Source organism: Hippichthys cyanospilos, chromosome 18 (assembly GCF_059441005.1).
Source record: "Hippichthys cyanospilos isolate Australia breed blue-spotted pipefish chromosome 18, RoL_Hcya_1.0, whole genome shotgun sequence".
Classification (NCBI taxonomy): Eukaryota; Metazoa; Chordata; class Actinopteri; order Syngnathiformes; family Syngnathidae; genus Hippichthys; species Hippichthys cyanospilos.
The window spans coordinates 4,682,602-4,703,930 of NC_142386.1; the positions used below are offsets into that span (position 1 = coordinate 4,682,602).

Below are 21,329 nucleotides of genomic sequence, written 5' to 3' on the forward strand. Positions count from 1 at the left end.
TAGGATCGTTTTGAAGCTCCTGCAGAGCTTGCTAATAAGCCAAATCCGGTGTGATGGGGAACGGAAAACCGGAAAACATGCAGGATACCGGCCCTTCAGGATTGAATTTCCACACCTATGACATAAAAGCAAGAATGACATCAACAGTGTAAAAAGTGCAGTTGCCATAGGGACGCTGTCAATGGTGATGACTGTGCAAGGCTGTAGCGTATGTCAACAAATTAAGAAGTGAAGGTGCTTAATTAAGGAGCACCTCAAGTGAAAGATCCTCGGCGAGAGCTCATTTGTACACCATTGTCGACCATCTACTGTGTCAACAGGAAACTAATTGCTGTTTGCTTTCTCTTCTCTATCGGTGGCAATGCAAACGCTTCTCGCCAGCAGGGTGTCGCTGATGGCGGCGGCGGTGATGATGATGATGATGATGAGGGGGCGCTGGGTTGGGGAGGGGTCCCCAAACCGACAGAGAGGGATAAAAGAAAGATTGCAAGCAAGATGGCGTAATCGGCATTGTGTACACTAATGAGAAATTAATTGCGCCACATCTGGCTGGGATGATTGTAGTACTGGAGGGCGATCACAGGGGGCGACGTGCACCAGAACTAAAGCCTGCTGGGGGTTGGAAAGAATTTCAACTGTAAAAACACTTTTGAAGCATCATTTTAATTAGTGTGAAAATGTTGGGCATATTAAGACACTCCTGTAAACGTCATGTTTTTTTTTTTTTTGCTGTTCATTTTTTTATCCATTATATAGTGCATGTATCTGTTTTTTTTTTTTTTGCCATTATAAAGCTATATATTTAGATCTATCTGTACATGCACACACTACGTTGTCATGTCACGTGATTGCGTCCACCTGTGCTCGTCAATCTGCTCCCATGTGCTAACCAATCAGCTCCTCCCTTTGCGTCTTGTCCAGGTGTTTCTCATCACGTCACTTGTTTGTTTTTCAGGCATTGTCTGCGTGTAGCCGAACCTGCAGAATTCCTTTAACACCTACGTGTTTAAAAAAAAAAAAAAATCCCTCCAGACAGCTTTGTTTATTGAAACAAATTGCCCGTGCTCACAAATGTATAATTGCGTCTTAATTCATTTGCAAGCTTATCAGGCCACTAGGTGGCTATATTTGTTTTACAGCTTTATTTGAACGTGAGCTATCTTCACATCCTGCAAAAACAAGCACGGCATAAAAAAAAAACCAAGAAGCCTGGCAGTGGATAAAGGAAACGGGAGCCGCATTTTTTTTTTTTTTTACTACGACCACAATCTCGTCCAATGTGGAGCTGCGTGATTTTTGCATCATTTTGAGGTAAGCGTGAGTCACGGACCTCGGCAGAACCATGACGTAAAATTCGCTTCTGATTCTCGTGCGAAGAATTTGGCAACTCTTCACTTTGGGTGGACTTTTTAGACACCTCCGTTTTTATTGAGAAAAAAAAAACCGGGCAGAACATGGCCGTTTTTCATTAAGTTGACCCAGACTTATTTTCAGTCTTTTTTTTCTGTTTGTTTCGTACTGTAAACATATGCATTTTTGTACTTCTCCCAATTATGTCAATCTGTGTTATTGATTTTAAAAATGTATCATTTTATTAAAAAACAAAATTCTAAACGATGTTCATCCTAAAAATAGCCACGAATCATACACTTTACTGATCTAACTAACTAACTAACTAACTAACTAACTAACTAACTACACACACACACAACTCATTTACTGCCGGCTCAGTAATAATGGAACTTTGACGTCTCTGGCCGTCTTTGGCATGTAATGAGTTAAATGTTCTTTTATGAACTTATTCGGTCAATTACTGTAAATAATGTTTTAAGGTCCTAAATATATGCCAGCAACTTATGGCGACAAGTATAAAAATGAAGTAATTTACTGCCAGCCCAGTAAAAACGGAGCTTTGACTTCTATTTAAAGAACTTGAGGGTGATCTTTGACACCGGTGAAGACTGTCTGGTCCGCCTTGTCCCAGATTCCAGCTGGGCTAAAGGGCAGCAGAGCATGGAGATTAAATATGTATGCACATTCTGCATGCTAGTAGAAATACTTCAACATGCCCCATTGTGACCTTTCAAGTGATATTTTTTTTTGTTTGTTTCTCCGTCAGCTTTCGCCCGTTGAGCAATCGAACGAAACCGTCCGAAGAACATTTTGTACCCTCGAGCGTCGTCTCACCTCAAATTAATCGTGTTGTTTTTGCTGTCACTTCATTAGCGGCGTCGTGAGCGGCGTAGCGAGAATGACCCGCCTCTTTTGGCGTCAGAGTGTGTGAAGCCCCCGAGGCCGCGCAGCGGACCTCCCACCCTCCAAAATGGCCGTCGCCGCGTGTGCGCGTGGGGTCAGCTCGGGGATGTTTAATTATAATGGAGTATTTTGCTCGATGAGGGTGTGAGAAGTGTTGCGCTCTGAAGGCTCGTGTCATGCTTAATTTGTGTTTCACACTAAGATGGCGCAGGGAGGGGCGCCATTTAGGAACGAGAGAAGCAATGTGATCATGTGATGAGGAGGAACAACCATTTTTAAGGCTTTTTGTTTCGGAGCTAAAAATCTTGTTTTCTTTGCAAACCTACGAGATGAGGTCGAAATTTGTTTTAAAAAAAAAAAGAATGATCTTGCCAGCAGAAGTTAACATGAAAGCCAGGCTAATTTATCAGCTGAAGTTGAGATATTTGTAATTAGATGTATCAATTTAAAAATAGATGCAGTTCATGTATATATTGAATCGTTTTAAAAATAGACGCAGTTCATGTTAGTTTCAATGTGTGACATATTTTTTGCAGTCTAGTCAAAGGCTAATTTATGCTAGGCGCTGCGTCAATCGCTAACAATGGGCGTATTACAATAAAATGCCAGCATAATAATGAATTTTTTTGCACTCTAAATTGATTATTGAATGTGATTTCAGATTATCGTTCTGATGGAAAAACAAGTCAGCCACACTGCCAGGCACAACTTCAAAGTAAAAGCATAGCAAGTCATTTCAAATGATGTATTTGGTAGAATAAGGCTTATTTTTCAGTTGGCATGACATCACAATGTTTGGAACAATAACAAGCAATATGAATTTTGAAAAGCTTGGTGAAAAAGGTGATGGGAGGGGGGAAGTTCGCAACTTAAAACTGCATTTTGAGGTGCTCCACACACAATTCTTTGAACTGTTTAGTTTTTTTTTTACTGAATTACAAAAACATGGTGCCATTGTCATTGATGACACAGATTGCCCAAAATAGAGTTAAAAAGCAAGGAGCTTCAGTCAGAGACTCTCCCTACTTTGCTTTCTACCCAAGCGGCTCAAGTGCGAAATTACCCAGCGATTTGAATGCGCAGGAAGTTGGCCACTCCATCCATCATGGTGGCTTAGCCAGGTGTGTGAAATCAATTAGCCTAATTACATAGCTTGTTTACCAAACTCATGTTGTGCACTGGCTCACTGCAAGTTTTTTTTTTTTTTTTGTAGGGTACAGCACTCAGATGGGAGCTATGCAGGACTGCATCATTTTTCTTTCTAAATGTTGAACACAGCCAGAAAGGGAGCAGAAATTCCACCAATTACACTCACAGTAATTAGGCCAAAAAATCCTTTACGAGAAGTAATGTAGAAGTCACGTACAGTTACAGGCATAAATTTTAAATGATGCATTTAACGTGTATTACAGAAGAATAAAGGCTTTGTGTATAAGTAAGCAGGCACATTTTTTAATAGAGTGATTGCGTTTGTGAGTACATTGATTGAGATGACTAAATATACAAATATACACAACAATGTGAAGTATATACAACATGAATAGCTTGGGGCCTAAAACAGACCCTTGAGGTACACCATAAGAGAGCTTCAATAAATTTGTGCAGTGTAGAGTCATGACATCAAACAAAAGGATACAACACTGTTAAGTAATTTTGAGATGTGTAGTTTAGGGCCCAGCACAGACCCTTGAGGAATCCCTTAAGACACAGGTGTCAAACTTCAGCCCTCGAGGGCCGGTATCCTGCATTCTTTCAAACCTGCTCTCTCAAACACTCCCGATTCAAATGATTTGGATCATTTTCAAGCTTCTACAGAGCTTGCTAATAAGCTCATCAAAGACATCAGGTGTATTGGGGAGAGAAAATCGTAAAACATGCAGGATACCAAATGGCCCTTGAGGACTGGAGTTTCACACTTACGCCGCAAGAGATCGTCAAAATATTTGATTGCATGTCATTGAACAAAATGAGCCTCTATTTTATTCTCTGCTATTCCTCTATTTTATACGTATCACATGCCAGTCTTCGAAGGCCGGTATCCAGCATGGTTTCTCACACCAAGCTCACCTGATTCAAATGATTAGCTTATTAGCAAGTTCTGCAGGAGCTCGAAAATGATCCTAATCGTTTGAATCCGGTGTGTTTGAGAGACTGTTCGCAAACGTGCAGGATACCGGCCCTCGTTGACTGGAATTTGACACCTGTGCTCTATTTTATTCATTAGGATGCAATGATTAGGTGTATCAAATGTTTTTTTTTTTTTTTTTTTCTAGTGGTGGTAAATGGTAGTCGCTGTAGCTTTTACTTTGAGATGGTCCATTTTACTCACGTGTAAACAGTTCGTCTAATGAAAATAAAAAAGGACAAACAACGTGAACTTGCCAAAGTCTCATTGGGTGCCTCAGAGAAAAAAAAAAAAAAAAGACCAGAAAGCCTTGGTCTTCATGTTTAAGCATGGCTATGCTTTGTGGACCTTCTCCCCCATTACCGGTTAAGCATGGTAGACAATCGTCTGATTAAATCAGAAAGGTTGGCGGGTCTGTTAATTCCCTTGGCCGTGAACAAAGGTTTCCATCATGGGGAAATTGGAAGCAACACAGGTGATGTCTAATGTATAGTGCTGGGTGTGTGTGTGAAAGAGTCAGGAGATGAACGTTCCGCTCGACCAGGCAGACATTGCGTAGGTCGAGTTGGAGAGCACATTTAGTTTCATTCTTGCCGTCTCTCTCCATTTCTTGGATCGTCGTACATCAACCCACCACTCCGTTGCTTTCATCTAAAACTGTTACTAAGAAAAAAAAAGCAAAGGGGCCAAAATGATTAAAAAAAAAAAAAAAAATCATTGTATTCTTATTTTTTGGTCGATATTGAGCCTCACAGCAAAGTCCTTTCATACTGGCTCCTATCACCCTCAGAAATATGTCCAAAGATTCATAGCCTTTCTTTTTATGACCATACCACTCGTATATCAAAGAGATTTAGTTCTTCAGTTCCTGATCCTTCAACCATTCAGCGGTCCTGACGCAGCCATGACATATTATTCGTTCATCAGGTACCTCATTCCATCAGGCGGTTCCTCTGCTGAACTTTGAAAGTAATACCCAAGTAGGAGCATGTAAATGAAATCCATTTAACAACTTTATGTATGTGTGGGGCTTGTTGTAGACGCCATGAAGAAAGCGGTTCATCTGAAGAGAACCCTAATGAATGAGCTGTCGCGTCGGCGGCTCGTTTGAGCCAGGTAACGGATCGTATGATTGCTACTGAGATTAATCTTTGGACTCCGCGCAGGCCTGGGAACCTCACGAGCGGGAACACTCAACGCTGGATGGAGGACTACTACGTGCATTAAGTGGCCGTGGATTCCATGCGCTCATCAATTGGCCACAAATTCCAAGTAAGTAATTAGCATTCGTTGGAAATTGAAAATTCCAAACCGTAATGACATTTTTCTAATGTCTGAATAACATAGTTAGCCTCAACGATTTGTACTTGATAAAAGCTATTCCCCCCCCCCCAAAGAAAAAAAAAACCTGTCGCTTAATGGAGTTTCAAAAACATGATTTCCTTAAGTCCCTCATCCCTAGCTGTTGATCGTCACTCTTCCACAGCTTAGTGTTTTAATTAACTTTCTGTGTTTAATTAATTCCTTCGAAGCATTGTCACGAAACATTAGGTGGTTTAATTGTATAATAGATGTTGAAAAAAAAAAATTGCAAATGTAAACACTGAGACATTGTTGAGCGTAGACTTCCTAGAAGCGGTATTTACCAAGAAAGTCAGTGCTATGAAAAAAAGTGTTTGAAATTTGCTTGTTCTTCCAAATTTAATGTACCTTAATGCCGTACATAAAAGATGCACTTTGGACGAGTCCTATAAAAAAATTTGATTTTTTTTTTTCCCCCCTTCATCACCATTAGTGGCATTTAAATTGGCATGAAGACTTTTTAAATACAGAAGTTTGTCGGGACAAAACAGGGTTCAAACACACAAATCTTGCAGTACAAAACTCCCCTAGCTTAATGCTATCGCAGAATGTAAAATATCATATGTAGGCTAACGAAACTAGCATCGCACACAAACAGCGCAACAACACAGGTGACACCAAGCTAAAACACAAAATGAAGACCCTGGATCGTTCACAGCTTTGCCTTCGCTGATTATGTGGTGAAAACTGTAATAAAAAAAAAACGTAAAGTGCATCCATATTGTTACAAGAACAATTAGATGAAAATATGCCTCAACCTTAATACCGCACTCATGTTCAGTGAGCGCGGACATCGCAAATCCGGAAATGGAAATACTTTTAACGGTAAATACGCAAATAAACAAATAATCATCCATTCCAAACAACGAGTAATTGTTCCTTAATTTAGAAAACATTTTCACGGGCATGTATTCTTCAATCTCTGTGGGAAATTTGACATAGTTACGATAATCTTCCTTGTGTATGTCTGGTGGCCAATTTGCACACAACGGCGTTTAAAATGAGTTTAATAGGAAAGCTGATGGGTCATTTTCCGACGCCCATCAGATCATACAGCAAAATTTGTTGTGCCCTTCAAATCGCTCCCATTCATCTCTCTCTTGGATATAATTGTGCATGAAAGTGTTTTTTGAGTGCGTTCACACGCACCTGAAAGCTATACCTGCGTACGCGTTCTTGGCGTCTTTGCGCTCCGATGGTGACGGGCCGCGCACTTAAAACGAATTGTTCGACTCGGGTTTTGCATACATCCCGGGATCATTTACATATCTGTCACGCGTATTTATACAGCAAATTAGAGCGCGGGCGGGACGGAGCCTCCGCCAAACACATGCATGCATAATCGCATCTTTTTCTCTCGTTCTCTCCGTTTGATGCGTTCGCTGTCTTTTCATCCCGGCCGCTCGCCGTTTGTTAATACAGCTGCTCGGCTCTCGCCTGATTTAAGAAGTCCGACCCGGAGTAAGCAACGGCGAAGAGCATGTGCAAGGCGTTTGTCATTCTGGCGTAAAGGGCAGCATCGGGAGTAATTATATTTGGTGACAGGCCATGACATGTTGCTTTGCAGGCAAAATCATTTGGGGAGCTAATGCAGTATTTGGGGCTGCGAGTTTTACAAGCGTTGAAAAGATTGGCATGTTGTTGGATGAGGATCAGTGCTCAACTGCAGATGGAGGAGGCATCTACTGGACTTAGGCCTTCATTTGTACAAATGCCTTTTGTAAAAATCTCCTTCGATTTTCATGAAATCATGTGCAGCGTAGGTGTGGAACTCCGGTCCTTGAGGGCCGGTATCCTGCATGTTTTTCAGTTTTCTTTCCCCGACACGGTTGATTCAAATGATTAGCATAGTAGCAAGCGCTGCAGGATCTTGAAAATGATCCTGATCATTTGAATCGGGTGTGTTTGAGAGAAGGTTAAAAACATGCAGGATACCGGGCCTCTAGGACTGGAGTTTCACAACTGTGACGTACAGCATTTGAATGCAGCAATTGTTATGAAGTGGTATTCGAAAAAAGTTACGTTGAGAGGAGTATGCATTAGGTTGTATAAACTGTTTACCTTTTAAAAGTATGCTTTTCTCTTTATAAAGACATTTTTAACAGACTCAAGGTTTTTCCTGTTTGCTTAGCTTCGCCGATTTGCCCTGTGTAAAATATAATGATATATGAAAACTTTGACCCTTGTTCCAGATTTCTGCGTCAACCTTGTCAGTGCCACTCTGACCTAGCATGTCGCTAAATTAGCTGTCTAACATTACGTCATCTCAAACATCCAGAGAAATACGCATTCAATTCTCAAAAACGACAGCTGCATGAGCACACTGCAAGGGGGGAAATATTCAGTCATATTTCCGGGTTCCCCAAGCTCTTATCACCACAGGCCGCTCAATGATAGAGATTTATATTGTGTGTGTGTGTGTGTGTGTGTGGGAGGGGGGTTGTTTGAAAGAAACAAAACATCAACATAAGCCATGCTTTCACAGGCAAAAACAGAAAGCCATACAGAATATGACAAAAGAAAGGCATTGAACGGATTGCAAAGGATGACACGACATAGCAGTAACGTCATGTTCCAATTACTTTGCTCTTAATTTGAAAGTAAACTTATACTCATCCACCTTTAATTTTGGGATCGGTTTATCTTTCATTTTTGCTTTGCTATACTGAGAACTTATTTTGCATACAGGCCCAATTTAGTTTGTGAGATTCACTCCACATGATGATGCTGACGTATATTTCAGATTAATATGACTTACAGAGTTATTGGCTAGACGCTTATTGCAATGAAAAGATAAAACAAGGTTTAAAGCATACCCCATCATTAAAAATCCCGACATGGCCGGAGGAGTCTGCCAGACGGATGCGTGTTGACAGGCAAATCAACAAACCAGTAGATATGTGGAGAGTGTCAGAAGTATCCAATGCAATTAGGTCATTCCCAATAATTGGCTGCCAGACGTTCTCATTAAAACCATCTCAAGTTTGAGGCCTTTGATGAGCCCGCAGACCGAATGGAAAGGGCTCAGTGAGTCAGCACGTACACACACACAAGTGATGGTAGTCATAGTTTTCATCTTGTGGGCATGAGCTGTATCACTTTTGACTAAATGATCTGTCTTACAGCAAGTTTCCAAAAAAAATGGAAAGAATGCAGCACTAGTAGGTCTTGCGTCACTCTTACCATGGAATATTTTGACAGTCTGATGATAAACATGCTGCCGGCTGTCAAACTGACCCCAGTGCTTGTGTAATGCTTTTTATTTATTTATTTTTTAGCTATATATATATATATATATATATATATATATATATATTAGTGTATGTGTGTGTGTTTGGTTCATTGTTTTGATTTTGGTGTTTGTTCGGCACAAAAGCGCAGGAAAATATTTCTGTACAGTTATATTTGAATAGAACCAAGCTAACAAGAGTTCACTGGAGGCAATTATCAGCTTGCCCTCTCAAGTTAATAGCCTGCCTGTGCCCCAGTGAGGCGATAGGCCGTTTTCTTTCATTTAGTTATCTTTCTACTTAATTGCAGAACTTTGCTTACATTGCTTTCCCTCCCCAAAACAAACGCTGGACACATAAAATGACCCCATTGATTCTTTAAGAATCGACCGTACGCCATCAGTGAATTCAAAGCGTCAGAAAAACAACGCGGAAAAGATCGTTTCCAATTAGCTTGTAAACCAACAAAGACGCTAAATGTTTGCATTGTTGTGTAATGGCCGCGCAATTAACGGCGAGTAAAATAAGCATATTTAAGGCCGACGCTTATGGTACAGCGAGAGTAATGCTATCTCGCTAATGGATGGCATGATGATTTTGAAGGTGCAATACGCACATAAAAGCCTTGCCATTAAAGGCTGACAAGCAGCGGCAGTTTTAACAGCCGCTTTAACGGCTCGTAGAAACACGATTACGCCTTTTAATGCTGTGAAAAATCTCACTATTTCAAGTGATTCTTCTCATTTTGTCTTCATAATGGTGAAGACACCGACTATTTACTATGTAGTTGGGGAAGCTAAAGTTAAAAAACATAAGAGTCCCAAAGCCTGATGGGGTATGGTGTGCGATATGGGTGGGCAAGTTCAGGGGCAAAAAGAAGGCGTCAAAATCGAAGATCGTGTGAGAGTTGTCTGTCCAATAAATGGTAAATTTACCTTTAAAAATAAGCCAACTGCGTGTTTTGATAAATTGATCATGGAAATTGTAAGAAGAAGCTTGCGTAGCACAGAAGCAGGTGACGTTTAGCTTACCACATAAATGTAAAGCATCAAACAGTGACTGCAGCCACAGCTAACAATAGCAATAAAGACGTTGCCACTGCAAAGCAAACTGAAATCGAAAACCCTTACATTATTAGTAAACAACAGCATTTCTCATGATGGTTGAAATTAAAGGTTGCAGCCAGTTCACTTGTAGTCTCATATACGGCAGGAACTGCTTCCGTTAAAGAAAATAAATCACTGAAGCCACTTTTTCAAGGTTTTTCTCTGAATATTTTAGGCGTGATTAATCTCTATTCATTGCAAATATAATATTGTCTTAAATATAGGAAAATGTTCTATGGCGGTGTTAAATTAATGATAGCTTTAATTCCAGCACTGAATAAAATGCCCCAGGCAGGGAAACCCCATTAAAAGAAAATACTACTTTAGCCTACGCATAAAGTATGGAAAGTGCGTAGCATGATTTATTTTATTTAAAAAAAAAAAAAAGTCCCTAAGAGAAGAGATTAGCCCTTGGGATGTTGTAACAGCGTTGGACTGCTAACAAGACAAAGAAGGATCAATCTGCTCCTTTGTCAATAAATCCGCCGTGTATAAATAAACACCTGCACTGTGGAGTCTCCTTTGGGAGTCAATCCAACAACAATCGATAGTTCCCAAGGAGACGCAGTTTGCTCCAGCGCAAATACAAACAAGGTTCATCTTGGAGTGGCTTTAGAGACCCCAGAAGTTAATGAGATTGAGACTTGTCTCTCACTGTATGGTCATGTTCCATTCATTTGCGAAACAGTAAGAGAAATAGGAACAGGATTAAGGACGTTTAACACACACAAACAACACAAAAACACTGATTGATCAGCGACTAGTTTAGGGCGGATTGCATTTTCTGCAATATAAGGCAAACCTTCAATGAATGGTCTTTTTTTAAAACTGTTTTCATATAAAGCAGGCACCGCATCATAAGGCGCATAGAATAGAAGCTGCAGTAGTGACTGGGTTTGGGTTCTGCATCCACTACATGGACCGCGCTAAAGAGAATGGCAACAAAACAATCAGATAATTTTGATTTTAAATCAAATTGCAACATTAAACCATATTGTTTTGTTGATTTAACAGTTTTTGGATTCATTTTTTTAAATTGCGCTTTCTTTAAAACAAAATATATACAACTCTCGTTTCTGTGTGTGTATTCCTTGCCCCTATATAAATAGTTTCAAAATTAAAGCATATATAGGATATCAAAATTTATATCAGGGCGTGATAAAAATCTGAACTGTAGGAAATACATTTATAGCAGGCAAAAGATGATTTTATTTTTAGTTACCCAGAAATAAAAACGTCGGCCTGTCTGCTGGGATTGCCTGAATCTCCTCGCAACCTTGTACGGAAAATCGATAAATGGATGTACTCAAATATTAATACATGCTGTCCCAAAAGTCATTCCACACTAGCTTTGTTTCATCTTAGGCCTCATTTGGAGCTGTCAAATGTAATAGTGAGTTTTGGCAGATTTTTTTTTTCTCTGAAAACTCCGGAAAAAATAATCAAGTAGATATGGTACAGTGTGTATGGTGCTTATGGTCGGGCCGCACCAATGAGCTCAACCATTTTCGTAAGACCTCATCTCACGTTTGAGTGGCACTTCTTTCACTCGCTGGTCCGTCGCGTTCCACCTGATACCGTAGGAAGATTACGCCGGCGTGATCCTGACATATTTCAACCTGAGAGCGCTCATCTCCTTCAATCCATCCGCATTTTTGGGCTTTTTATTTGTTGAAAATAGCCAGCTGACACGATCTTATGCTAAGTAATTGGCATGTCCCACTCTTAACTGCATAATGTAAAACGTGGGTGTCAAACATACGACCGCGGAGGTTAAATCTGTCCCTCGAGATGTTTCCGTGAAACATTGAAAAAAAAAATGAATCGAACTGAACCCATTAGTCCGCTTTCTATAATACTGTAATTTCCGTTAGATTCACTCAGTCGCGGATCTGTCCCATCTCGTAGCGCCATTGTATTTGACATGACATCATGACTTCTTCTTTTTGCCTTTTTTAAATCTGTATGACTATGAGGGCAACACCCAGTGTCCAGAATGAGATGCTACAACACCATTTTGTAGTGTTTATAAAAAAAGAAAACCCCAAAACATACCACACAGGCACGGGGAGATCATGCAAACACCACACAGGAAGGCCGGAACCAGAATCAAACCCTCAACCTTCACGCAGGTAGAATTGTTAACTAGTCTGCTACCGAATCTAGAGATTATACACACAAAACTTCTAATTAAGTCTAATTTGACTATCCTTCAACATGCTCATTATCATTAGGGACTTGCCATTTTTTCCAAATGTGTCTGAGCCAAAGATGCCAAACGCCATCGAAAAAAAAACAAAACAGCAATTTGCAGAGAATCACGATGACACAATTAGTGTCATTGATCTGCGCGGCGGCAGGTGTCGTTTTCATACAGAAGCAATTTCAAGAGGAACCCGTTGATGCCCCCAGCACGCCTGCTCGACCATTAGCGTGACATCAATCTCAATTTCATTGGCCCATCAGGAATACGCTTCCATAATAACTCTGGAAATTGCTATTTTTCACTGCATGTGCACGCTAGACGACTAATACACAACAGTGCACTTAATTCCAATTAAAACAAATCTTTGGCGAGTCTGAGGAAGTTAAATCACCAAAAAAGTCAGGTCAAGGTGCCAGAACAGAATAGACGGGAAGATGAATAAACTTGATAAATATACGATTTAGAAAAAAAAGCTAACTGATTGAGTCCAATCAGTGGAAAAATTCCATTGTACAATCAAATTAAAAAGACTTCTCATAAGCGCTCGGATATCCAAATGAATTTGAAAGCAAAGTCAATAGCGTATACCTTGCTCAAGCAAGAAATGTGTCCAATTGGTTTACTTTTGGCTAAAATGTAACACGGACTGAAGACGTCTTGTGGAACAATCCTGTTATGAACATTCTCATTTGGAAATTATGCAAATTAAAATCTGCGTGTCGCTGATAGCATTTGTGTGGAGTTTCAAAAGAAGGATTTTGTTACTGGTCTTTCCGTGTTACATGCATTCTTTGAGGCCGTATAATGCGCACGGTGCGAGCGTATTTTATGGAAGACGAGCTCTGACTGGACATTTCTCGCGAGCCTCCGTTTATTTCACCACTTTGCTTTTGTTCCCACCTCACGCGGAGTCAGGTGTTGATGGCGCGCATACAAAACGGGACCTCTGTCTCTAGTCTACCGATGAAGTAAAAATACTTGAAGGTTTTTAAACCAAAATCAACATTATGGACTTTCTGTCTCCATTAGTTTTCTGACTTGCAGTGACCTTGAGAAGGGGGCCCCCACCCCAGCTGAGAAAACTAGAAAGAAGCCTAGTTTGTTACATCACTATAACTTTGTGGGGACATTAAACATTTATGTTTACCACAGTCATCGTTCTCCATAAACCGCTATGAAAACCATGCTTTTCACTTCAAAACTGAGTATTAGGAACTCCCCGCCTGAATATAATTATGAATTATACCATATTTTCCGCACTATAAGGCGCACCCTCAATTAATGACATATTTTAAAACGTTTTCCATTTATAAGGCGCACCGGATTATAAGGCGCACCTTCAATAAATGACATTTTAAAACTTTTTCAATCACAATATAGTAATACTCAAAGTAATAACTCAAATAAATTCTCAATAGCATAACTCAATGTCTATATGGGCAACCTTGTTCAACTATAAACGCACAAAATAAACAGGTAAAGCTTACCTTATCAGTTCATTCCCAATCTTCGAATCCCAATCTCAATATTGATCCATATATAAGGCGCGCCTGATTATAAGGCGCACCATCAGCATTTAAAAAAAAAATAAGGCTTTTAGTTGTGCCTTATAGTGCGGAAAAAATGTTATCTATATATACAAATGAATGATAATAAATTCAGACAGGAAGCCAAATGCCGATTATCTCAAACATGAAGTTCCTCTTGGGATTTCAATTGGCAGTCCAGTAGTCTATGGGTCAAACTGCCCTATTGTTCAATACCTTCAGAGTGACTTTGAAGACTCCAAACGATGCAAGAGGACATTTGATCCCGGGTCACAAACCGGATCCAAAAGCGCTCACCCGCTCGGAGACAAGCTGGGGAATCAGAGGACACATGAAAGCCCTGCTTGCCTTTGAACCCGAGTCATTAACGGGAGCCACCTCGGGGATTCCGTCACTACAATCCAATAGGACTGAAATCAACACGCACACAGTGTGACTTTTCAGTGTTCAATCCGCAACTCGATTTAGTTGGTTTGCAGCCGTCACCAGCTTCTTGTTTGCCTCCAAAGCTCTTCAATTTCTTTTGCTATTTGGACAGTAGTGCCCTTTGAGACGGATGCAAAAAAAAAAAAAAAAAAGTCTGCTTTGTTTGGCAAATTGCTTGTCATGATGACATCACACTATTTACAACAGACAAAATGAAAAATGTCCTTCGTGGGGACTGTAATTAAAGAGCCCCTATCGTGGAAATTCAACTTTTTGGAGCTTTTACCCGTGTTACTTTTCATTTCTCATAGTCTTGAAGGGGGCGCGGCAGCCACGCAGTCAATGAGACGTTTACCAAAAAACTTCATGTTTTATAAGCAATGAAATGTCCAATCTTCCAAAGGTAAGATTTCATCTCCTATTTGCAAATTTTAAACGTCAAAAGTTTGACATGTCACGTTAGGGGGTCCTTGAGTGACTTCTCCACAAACTTATGTAGTTGTTTGGCCCAAGAATAACACTGACAAAGAAAGTAAACTATTTCCAGGGCGTTTTTCCAGCCAACACACACAAACAAAAGCATTACCGCCCCGGCAAAGTAATAAAGATTGAGGGATAGAGATAGACACCAAGTAGCCAAAAGAGAGAGAACAAAGCTGGGCGTTCTAATGGATTTTTCCGTCTTAACGGAACACGTCACATGTGTTGCCTCTCCATGGGCAAAAATCTATCAGCTCAATAATCCATCATCAGCTGTGGACATTCCAATCGATGCTCCGGCGGCCGGCGGCTGGTGGCCCAATTACAGGTGGACTTTAGCAATTTGTGCCTTTATGTGAGCGAGACCAAGTACTTGAGGCTGAAAAGACCACTTGTACCTGAGGAACTGATTGTGAGCAATTTGTCGTCTTTAAACGAAGAAAAAAAAATGCTAATACTAAAAAATACTTGAATGTGTCACTTGGTTTAAAAAAAACAAACAAAAAAACCGTTGACGCATCCCATATCGATCCATGCATGAGTTCCGTTCATTTAATTGTCTTTAAATCGGAAACTGTGTAAGAATAAAATCGAAATGTCTGTCATGTCCAAATTTCATATTTGGCGCACAGCTGGAGCTTTTTTTTTTTTTTTTTCACGTGTTAGTGCTTGGCTGGAGACTCTGTTATTTGTGTCTGGGAGGGAAGCCGACTGGCCAAGCGAGCTTCTAAAAGCGGCTAATTAGCGCTAAAATGAATGCCCAGTGGGAAGTGCGCTGAGGTTGGGTCCCATCTGGCCCCTGCCTGGCACAGATAACAACCGCAAGAAGCCCTCGGCCTCTATACGAAAATATGCATGACCTATGCATACGAGCAAGTCGGGCCCACTTTTTTTGCCGGGGCGCCTACTTTAATATTTCTCAGAGTGCGGCGAGCAAAACGGAGTATTATCATCTTCGAAAAGGCCAAATTTGTGGGAGTGAATCACTGAGCCGGCGCATCAAGTCGCCGTGACGACTGCACAGTCTCTGAAGCAAGAAATGCTCGAGCTTTTCACGGTGGGCGTTTGAACGTGCGAAAGCGATTGCATTCCTGCCAGTCGACACTTGAATATTTACTCCAACAGATGGCCGCTGCTGTCTTAATCCGCCGATCTGGAGTCGCAAAAATAGATAATTGCGCCTCACCTTGTTGCCAAACATTGACTGCTCCGCAGCACTTTTAAGTGAGTCACTGGGACTTGGCGGCCAACTCTATGGCTCATTATTAAACCGAAATGTCAGCGACCGCAAACAGAAGTTCAGCTTCTACGGCAGTATCGTCCAAATTCACTTTCTGGGGCATATTTAAACCCGCCCTATTTGATAAGACTTTTAGTTGAGGCTTGTTTTGGATGATTTCGTTCCATACCGTATTATCCGCATTTTAAGGTGCACCTGCAATGAATGGCCTATTTTTAAAGCTGTTTTCATATATAAAACGCATTGCATTATAAGGCGCATGGAATAGAAGCAACAGTTGGCTGGTAATGTACGCTAGTATGCGGATGAGATGGTGCTTCACTAAAGGGAATGTCAACATATGCAGTTAAATTAAACTTGCACATGCTTTATACAGAGATTCTTTGTAAACCAGACCAGGCAGTTTTTGTTCAGACCAGAGTATTCTAAGATCGCCCAAAACTTTATGCAGTAGTGAAGCTAGTTTGGGTTTGACATATAAATATAAGGATCTGACCTTAATTTCCACCTGCACCAGTTGAAGATCTCGAAGATAGCATTCTTTGTACAGAATCATACATTTTTCTGGAAAGTCCCTGTTTTGGGGCGTAATCACTTTGGTTGAAAATTGCATTCTCTATAGGGTTTAAGTCCGGAGATTGATTGACAAGTCAAAAACCCTCCATTTTTGGTTTACGAGTGTGACGGTTAATGATACAATTGAGATGCGAGATTGGAACAGGAAGCTCCGCTGTCCCATGCCGAACCTGATCAGGATAACTAATATCCAAATTATAACGCGCAGTAGCCGTCCAAATTGAACTGGTCCGCTTTAAGGAAAGGGAGTGACATACAACATTAATGGAGTCTTGACATGACTTCAATTTATGTAGGAATATGGCCATCGCTATATATAAAACATCCCGACCTCTGAGCAGTGTGATGACGCCTTGACACAAAGTGCCGTAATGCGTAATGGACCTTTTGACGAAATGAGAAATAACGACATTAGGGTAAAATACAGGTAAAAAAATCCCCCTCATCTATTTGGCATGCAGACCAAAGAAGAAAGCAGGTCAGTAAGGCCTCTCCAAATCTTTCTGTCCTGACAGAGTAAGCAGTCAAATTAATTGGCATCAAGCAGAGCCCGCCATCTTCATTAGGACTCGTCCGGGGTTGCTTTTTAGAGGCAAAATGCGCAGAATCGGGTCAGGAGGTGTCTGCTTCTTTCGCCCGGGGAGTAGTTTTCTTTCATTTCTTCCACTTTTATGCTTGTAAATGTTCCACTGCATATCATTTGCTGTGTTTGCCAGCGGTGATTCATGGAACAAACAGAAAGTAGAAAAAAACTATCAACTTAGGAGGAAAAGCCCCCGGAAAATGTTTTTCTTTTCGTGTGTGTGTGCATCAACAGTATGTTAAAGAATTTTGCCCCAAAACACAATTTACTTTAGAGTGTCCAATTCACCTGTTATGCATGTTCTGGAGTGTGGGAGGAAGCTGGAGAGAACTCACGCAGGCACGGGGAGACATGCAAACTCCACAGAGGTAGGCCGGAGAAAGGTGGAATTGAATTGGGGACTCTTAACTGTGAGGCAGACATACAAACCATTTTTCACCGTGCCGCCCATATTTTTATATTGTTTCCATTAAATAAATAATTGCATTGCATCCATCCAAGATCAATAATTTCCCCAAATAACCTGGAACGTCCCCAAAAATGCACTTAAATTATAATTACTGACATATAAATGTAATATTTGGCGCCTTTTTAGTGTGAATTTTGCATAACATACCATAATATGAATTAGCATGCAATATGCCAATGTGCAGACATTCAAATTGACAAAACAAGTATCAAGCTGAAAAGATAATGGAAAAAAAAACCACAAACATCTGTTAATTATAATTGCGTGGCCTTGGCGGAGGTCTTCAGCGTGGCGATATCATCTGTTTGTGTTTTGACTTGAAGGCATGTTCAGATGAGCTGCGTTGGGCTGTGATGACAAACCTCCAAATGTCATTTTCGACACCCCGCCCCCCCATGACCACCCCCCCCCCCCCCCATCTCGACATCTGCCTCGCCAGGTGTGGCTCGTATAACCCCTTCACACTTGTCCTGCAGGAAAATAACAAAGCTAATTGATATGGCCCCAGAGTTCAAACCCCTCAGCGCGTTCTGTTGATTTCCTTTCTAGAATCTGTTGAAAGAAAACACTGCTTTGCTATGTTCATCCTGAAACCACTGGCTGACATTTGTTTTTGCAAAACAAGCTAACATCAACTTTGTGAAAATGCAAAATTAATTAGGAAGTGAGAAACTCAACCCTGAATAAAAAGATCTGAACAGCGGCAAAAATCGCAGAATTCGACGTTGCATAAACACTATCGACGTATCGATAACTAAAAACGATATTTGATCATTTTCCACATGGTTAGCCAGTTGTCTTTGTGACGACTGACAGGAGTGCGCAGTCCATCATTGGACCTCATCTCCCTCAAGGTAAACATTTATTTTGTCGCGAGAATGAGCCGTGCCTCTTTTTCCGTATTGGTGATGTTTCTAATTCATGTACCTGACTGCGCTCTCCCCGAGGACATCTCGCCTTCCCTCTTTTATTGATATTTATAGCGCGACGCCGGCCGGGGTGCGGGCTTCTGTGACAGCTCACTCTCCCGAGCAAGTTTGCTAGCGCACCAAGCAATAATGTATTTGTCACCCGCTGCCAAATGTCATACGTGGCGTCGTTCGTCTTTTCCTCCTCCGTTTTTTTTTTTTTTTTTCCCGGGCGACGCGGCAAACGCGCGGCCTACTTTCGGAAATACATTGAAGTGCGTCGCGGGTACGTTATCGCGGAAATAATTGGCGCCGTGTTTTCGTTCATTAGTATTCAGGCGAGAAGGTGTCGGAATGTTTGGAACGGTGTAGCGAAAAATAAGGTGCACCCATGCGGAAAGGTCTCCATTCAATATGAAACGCGGTGATGAGGACAACAAAATCCAAATTCATTTTATTCCACCTTAAGCCCTGTTTTTAATCTTTTGATATTGCTTGGCATTTGGTCTTAGTGGGCAGCCTAATGAGATCAATTTCTTAAGATTTATCCAAAACCTGCCCTTTACAAACTCTGTTTTAGTTGCAATACATACAGATTTAGAATCAAACCCCTTCCTTTTGAGAGGTCTATTTTTGTTATATAATCAACTGCCTCACAGTTCTGGGCTTCAGTATTTTGAACCTTGGCTATAATTTTCCGGTGCGGAACGTTTTAAAGCCTGATTGGACAGATGGTGTACATGGCTTCTTTTCAAGCAAATCCTGTACACTATATCAACAAAAATCCCACTTGGAGGTCCAGAGTCTTGCGGGGTTTCCACCCTGCAGAAAGACCTCCCTGAGAGTAATTTTACCAACGGGTCGAAAACAATTGAGTCTTTCACCGGTGACCCAGATGGGCATCAATTAGTGATCAGTTCTTCAAGCGAGCTGGCTGACTGCCGGCGTCACTCTAATCGCCGCTTTTGGCGTCACTGGGGTAATCGGAATCGCTATCCATCTCAACTAAATCTGTGACATCTTGAATAGATTAAGAGGGAGACTATTTATAGGGAGTTGGATGAGAGCAGGCCATTCTCGGGGTGCCACGGTGCATTAGTCTCTAACAATAGTTGAAAAGAGTGGATTTGCCGGGGCAGATCCATGAGGGACTTCCTCCGTAATGACTCCCAATGGAGGCGGAACCGTGACAATGATGGCACATCGGTCGCCCAAGCATTGACATGGAGATCGTGGGGTTGGCTCTCAGAGTATTTCAGAGGCAAAATAGAAAAAAAAAGTCAAATGCGAGGCATCCTTTCGGTTATGCGTAAGTCCCTGAATATAAGACGCACCTTTGTATAAGACACATCCTTAATTTTGGGGTCAAATTCTGTCGCACTCCGTATAAGACGCACCAACAGTTTGGCAACAAAATCAAAACTTAGAGTAAAACAGAACAAATCTCACCTTCCTAAACTCTTTGTATTTTCTTTAGTTCAACTTAAGTGTTTCAGATTTTGGGTTTATAGGGTTAGGTTAGTTTTAGGGGGTTAGGGTTAACCCTCATAATCTGTTGTGGTTTATGCAGAAACCGGAAGGGGAAAAGGGGTTAACTCCATTAACCTGCCAAAATGTTGCATAAATACTCTTATCCTTGCCAAGAAGGCATTTAGAGGAACCAGTTGAACATGTTAAACAAATAGTGCCAATAATAAGCAACACAACTCTCACACAATCACATCTCAAAGAGTTTACCTTGCCTAATATTTGTGTAATATTGCTCCCAACATCTTACAGTAAGAGTGATGCCATGCATGGGTCTGAGATGTATCTACAGCAATTAAGGCCTATGGCAATCATTATAAACACCATCCAATATAATCACATAATAGCTTTTTGGAGCCCCCCACGCTAGAATAATCATGCAAGAATAATGATGTGATACAAGGTCACTGAAAAGCATTAATAGCATGAGTTGAGTTGATTATTGTTGTTTATCCGCCTGCAGTGAAAGAGACACTATGCTGCCAACTAAATGTCTACAACTAAGGCGAGGCAAAAATAGATGGCCCACTTTTATGAACAGCGAGCGCATCACACTTCCAAGCACCACTTAGAAAGGTGTATTAACTAAAATGACAGACGTATAGTTGCTATAATCGGCCGTCAATTTGCAAATAAACATACAAATTAATACAGAAACAGCCATTACTTAAAAGTTAATGTTTGCATTATCTTTTAAAAAGAAGCAATGTTTTTGGTTGTTTGGCTAGTTTAATGTTGTCTGTACTGATTTCTAGGCTATGAAATTAATTTGCATGAAGGTATTAGGTATTAGATGAAGGTATCTTAAACTTATGTTTTCATTGTATGATATGGCACAAGTCTCCAGCGTTAGCACTAGCCACAGACTAGATGGTCAAGAAAACAATCAGATATGTGGCCCACGATAAAAATGAGTTTGACTCCCCTGACCTGATTAAATAACTAGACTTCAGTCTTCCGTTCTAGCCACGGGTGTGAATTAAAAATAAAGAGTAGAATAGTAATTCAACAGTTCTAAATATAATGAATAAAAACCAAAAGAAAATTGTAGAGAAAATATGACATTTAAAAAACTGACATAGGAGTTTTCAGTCCAACCCTAGCACTATATTATTTGACCTTGAATTTTTCTGCTGCTTTCAGGACAAAAATGGAACAATATTTGCCTCCGATTACCTTTTTAGCACGCTGATTGTTGGATATTATAACGACATTCTCTCGCTTTATCTGAGGCTTTCACTGTGACAGTGGATTATTTCTTTCTCAAAGAACGCGATGATACATCCTA

At 40.7% G+C, this 21,329-nt stretch overlaps 1 long non-coding RNA gene across 1 annotated transcript in view; it reads left to right on the forward strand.

Annotated features, from left to right (window-relative positions):
* Window positions 1–231: 231 nt before the first annotated feature.
* LOC148408598 (uncharacterized) overlaps window positions 232–21,329 on the forward strand; it is a 53,834-nt gene continuing 32,736 nt past the window's right edge. The window contains exons 1-2 of the long non-coding RNA XR_015868608.1: window positions 232–1,311; window positions 5,548–5,653. This is a non-coding gene — a long non-coding RNA (uncharacterized LOC148408598). The remainder of the gene's footprint in view (window positions 1,312–5,547; window positions 5,654–21,329) is intronic.